Source organism: Ornithorhynchus anatinus, chromosome 5 (genome assembly GCF_004115215.2).
Source record: "Ornithorhynchus anatinus isolate Pmale09 chromosome 5, mOrnAna1.pri.v4, whole genome shotgun sequence".
Classification (NCBI taxonomy): Eukaryota; Metazoa; Chordata; class Mammalia; order Monotremata; family Ornithorhynchidae; genus Ornithorhynchus; species Ornithorhynchus anatinus.
Genome location: NC_041732.1, coordinates 109,316,256 through 109,321,437, shown reverse-complemented (window position 1 = coordinate 109,321,437; position 5,182 = coordinate 109,316,256). Strand labels below are relative to the sequence as shown.

Genomic DNA, 5,182 nt, shown 5'->3' with positions numbered 1-5,182 from the left:
ATATAGCAAGCAATTATAGTTTAACGCCAATTGTGGGAAAAATATTAAACTCTTCTGGAATTTATTGAGGGAACAGCTTGAGAAGTGTAATTTGATTAGAGACAGCCCACCTGAGGGCATTTTGGAGTGGGGGGGGAGGAGGTGGGAGTGAGATGGAGGGAAGGAGGGAGGGAGAGAAAGGGAAGAGGGGGAGGGAAATGAGGAGGAAGAGAAAGGGGAGGAGGGCTGCCAGTAAGTCTTTCCCCCTTTAAGCCTCCGAGCACTTTGGAAATGTAGCATTTGCAAGAGCCCCAAGGATGGTAACAGTTGCCAGTCTGGGGGTCCAGTTTCCCCAGTGTTGCCCTGGGATGGAGTCATGTAGCTTTCATTATCAGTCAAGCCTCACGGTTCTCAAAATATTCAAATTTTCCAGAAATCAACATCAAACTCCAACCCCAATTACTATTGGCCATTAAAGACCCTCCTATGTTCAGGATAAGTCCTGGAGTTGAAAAGTTCCATGTCCTGTCCAGCAGGGTCTATTTGTCACTCTGCTTTGACTCAGGCTGGTCATTTGTATGGTTTTAGGCCATACAGTGTGGTTTTCAGCCAGTACCCCCAATAAGCCCCACTACTGATATAACATCAGGCACCAGCCTTTCACTCTGGAATTTTCATTTCCAGCTCTCAACCCCCCTCCACCAAGTCCCCCAGCTTGGAAGTAGGACCTGTGTTCAAGGGACCTGGTGGAGGGTGCTCATGTCAGCTCTGGAGTGGAAGGAGGGTTCAGGGATGTGGCTTGGATTCTGCAGATTGCCATGAAAGGTACGGTTTGACAATGTTATGATGCATTGCATTACTTGTTTACTGTGTTTTCCACATCTCCATCACTCGTGTACTCATCTCTACCCAACCTCAGAACCCATGTTTATTTGGTTATTAATTTTGTTTACTCTATTTCTGAATATTCTGAATATGTCTGAATATTTCTCAATACTCTTCTTTCTGTCCCTACATTAGAAGGTAAGCTTCTTATGAGCAGGAATCTGTCAGTTTGTCATTCTATACTTTTCAAAGAGCCTAGTAAAGTAAGCCTAACCAAGGGGGCACTCGATAAGTACTGCTACTACTACTGCTGCTGCTGCTGCTGCTGCTACTACTGATGATGAGGATGATGGTATTTGTTAAGCGCTTACTATGTGCCAAGCACTGTTCTAAGCACTGGAGTAGATACAAGACAATCTGGTTGTCACATGGGGGGCTTACAGTCTTAATCCCCATTTTATAGATGAGGTAACTGAAGCACAGAGAAGTACAGTGACTTGCCCAAGGTCACACAGCAGACAAGTGGCAGAGCTGGGATTAGAACTCACATCCTCTGACTCCCAAGCCCATGCTCTTTCCACTAAGTGACGCTTCTTGTCACTGCCACGTAACTACTGCTGCTGCTGTTGCTACTATGTCTACTAGTAGCAGCGTGGCTCAGTGGAAAAGAGCCCGGGCTTGGGAGTCAGAGGTCATGGGTTCTAATCCTGCCACCGCCGCTTGCCAGCTGTGTGACTTTGGGGAAGTCACTTAACTTCTCTGTGCCTCAGTTACCTCATCTGTAAAATGGGGAGCAAAACTGTGAGCTCCACGTGAGACAACCTGACCAACTTGTATCCCCCCAGTGCTTAGAACAGTGCTTTGCACATAGTAAGTGCTTAACAAATACCACCATTATTATCATTATTACTACTGCAACTAATACTTTGGCACTTCACAAGCACTCAATACAGGGCACTGCATATGGGTGCTTAGTAAATACCCTCATTACTAGTAATGTCACGTGTGTCCATTACTTGTGGGTTGGCAAAGGAGCATGTAGCAGTTGGTGAGTGCCACCTGTGACTACCTCTTTCGACAATGGGGTTGCCCCGTCTGACTTTGTGCAAGCTAGGATGGTTTCAAGTTCCTCAGAGGCTCCAATTTGGGCAGTGATTTCACCATCTTTCACTGCTAGACTTCAAGGTGAGTTCTCTGGGCTACCACCTGGAAGGTCAGCGGTTAGGGGAACTGGAAGGTAAAAGGAAAATCACCCCAAGCATGACCCTGCACTCAATGGCTGGGCCTGGGAATTGGTTTCTGAACCTTGTTCTGTGCTGGCAAAGTAAAGAGCTTCCAAATCACTTCAGCCTCTTGCCGGAGAAAATATCCTAGAGGCCGTCACGCTTGAGAAGAATGTAGCTGTTTTCTGGGCTTATAGATGGAAAATGTAGCTATTAATGCAGACAAATGTAAAATAACAAGTCTGGGGGCAGTACACCAAAGAGAGAGGGAGAAAATGTGTACATATTAAATGGACCCGCATGCTCGCATACTGATCAGCAGAGGGATTTAGGGGTTATTGAAGAAAAATCCTTCTGGCCATCATCCCAGTGCATTGCTGCAGTTTAAAGTTTAATTTTTTTTCAAGCCAGGCTCCTGGGGTGTATCAGTCGAGGGGTGGAATCCAGATGGAGAGGTGTGGGAAGGTTGAATGGGCCAGGCAGGCAAGCAGGCAGGTAAGCTCCCTGTGCTCAAGGCCTGGCCAGTGAGTGACTCAAGGTCCAGGCATGATGGGCTCTCAATGGGGTTTGGAGAAGAGGTGGGAGGCTGGATTCCTGCTTTGCTGCTCCAGGGATGGGGGCCATTAAGGAAGAACTCATTCCCCAGGAGGGGAGGCTGAAAGGGCAGAACTGAGATCAGTAGAGGCTTCCTCCTTGTGGTGGGACTCCAGGCGGCCAAGCAGACATTGGCCTCCAAATGCAGGTGGCTCTTGGAGGGAGGAAGAAGAGGGCCAACTTCCTGAGAGCATTAGTGTCCCACTTAGCAATGATATTGGACCTTGAGGGGCTGAGGAGGCTGGCACCTATACTCATCCACTCACAAGATGGTGTCAGGGAGACTTTGGGGGGTGACTGAGGTTCTGAAGTTGACACTAATCAGCAGAGACTAAGAAGGGACTAGAATGGACCAGGTGCCATAGTGGATTCTGATTCTCAAGGAGGAAATGGTACATTGCACACTGTGGTCAGCAGGGAGCATGGCTGCTTGAAGAAGAAGCTAGGGAGGGAGCACCCTCTGTGACTTTCATTCATTCATATATTAATTCAATCATTTATTGAGTGCCTACTGTGTGCAGACCACTGTACTAAGCACTTAGGAGAGTACAATATAACAATAAACAGACACATTCCCTGCCCCAAATGAGCTTACAGTCTAGAGCAGGACGTAGATATTAATATAAATAAATAAATGAATAAATAAATAAATAAATCACAGCTATGTACATTAGTTCTGTGGGGCTGGGGGTGGGGGGGCTGAATAAAGGGAGTAAGTCAGGGGGATGCAGAGGGAGCGAGAGAAGAGGAAAGAGTTACCTTCTCGGCTGGAGCAACCTGAAGTTGTGTGCTAACCAAGGAGGTGGGCAAAGAGTAGTTCCAGTGACTGAAGGGTTGGGTGTGTGTGATTGTGTATGTATGTATGTGTATCCATGTAAGTGTCTGTGTGTCTGCTTGAGAGGATTGTTTCTGATTGTGAGGGGGAGTTGTTTATGTGGGTATGTTGGTGACTCCCATTCTGATGACCCTCTTCTCTTTGTTTTCTTTTTCCTCTTTCACTCTGTATCCCCATCACTTTCCTTCTCTCTGTTCCTCTCTCTCTCTCTCTCTCCCTCTCTTTCTTTCGTGGTTTTGTTAAGTGCTTACTATGAGCCAGACACTGTACTAATCGCTGGGGTAAATATAAGATAATCAAGTTGGACACAATCTTAGTCCTCATTTTACAGATGCTGTAACTGAGGCACAGAGAAGTAAAGTGACTTCCCCAAGATCACACAGCAGACAAGTGGGAGAACCAGGTTTCAAACCCCTCTCTCTCTCTCTCTCTCTCCCTTTCCCACTTTTTCACTCTCTCTCTCTAACTTCTCTATTTCTCTGCTTTGGTTTCTATCCTTTTATCTTCCTTCGCCACCCTGATCCCAGGAGGACCAGCCCTTAAGAGACACCTGCCCCATTCCCCTCCATTTCCCTTAGAGCTCCCAAAATATCATCACTTGGAGATTATTGAAATTCACAGAATATCCCAAAGTGTTATTTTAGCCAAAAGGTTCACCTTTCTCCCCAACTGCCATGTTTCCAATGCTATGTTGAAAAGTAGTAAAATGAGGTTAAACTCATTTTATTCTCCCACTCCCTCCTCCCCCCCGCCCCAACACTTCTCAGGCCAAGTTGTAGCAATCAATTAATCATATTTATTGAGTGTTTACTCTGTGCAGAGCACTGTACTACTACTACTACTACTAATAATAACAATAATAGTTGTAGTATGTGTTAAGCGCTTACTGTGTGCCAGGCACTGTACTAAGCTCTGGGGTGGATACAAGCAAATCAGGTTGGACACAGTCCCTGTCCTAAGTGGGACTCACAGTCTCAATCCCCATTTTACAAATGAGGGAACTGAGGCCCAGAGAGGTGAATTGACTTGCCCTAGGTCATACAGTAGATAAGTGGCAGAGTGGGGATTAGAACCCATGACCTTCTGACTACCAGACCTGTGCTCTATCCACTATACCATGCTGCTCCCCACTACGCCATGCTGCTTGGGAAAGTTCTTCTCGTCTTATGCTGTCGAGTTATCTCTGACCCATAGCGACGTCATGGACACATCTCTCCCAGAACACCCCACCTCCATCTGAAGTAATTCTGGAAATGTAACCGTAGAGTTTTCTTGGTAAAAATACGGAAGTGGTTTATCATTGCCTCCTTCTGAGCAGTCAACTTGAGTCTCTGCCCTCTACTCTCTCCCGTGCTGCTGTTGTCCAGCACAGGTGAGTTTTGAATTGTAGCAGATTGTCTTCCACTCTCTAGCCACTGCTCAAGCTAGGAATGGAATGGGTATGCCTCGGTTTGACTCTCCCTTCCATAGTCGAGAGTGGTAGAGTACTGGAAACTCTCCAGGTGTGACCCTGAGAGGGGACTTGGGAAAGTACAATAGAATATTGCCCTTTAGCATCTTAGCATCTTTAGCATCCCCTTTAGCAGGGGAGAAAAATACTTAAATAAGTTGTCGGTAGGGGTAAGTAAATAACAATAATTAATAATAATTATGGTATTTGTTAAATGCTGACTTTGTGCCAGGTACTCTACTAAGTGCTAGGGATACAAACAGTCCCTGTCTCACG

General features: G+C 46.2%; 1 non-coding gene across 1 annotated transcript; it reads right to left on the bottom strand.

The window, feature by feature from the left end:
* Positions 1 to 4,838: 4,838 nt before the first annotated feature.
* LOC114812535 lies at positions 4,839 to 4,976 on the bottom strand. The gene has a single exon (XR_003760186.1). It is a non-coding gene; the product is annotated as a small nucleolar RNA SNORA7 (small nucleolar RNA).
* Positions 4,977 to 5,182: the final 206 nt, after the last annotated feature.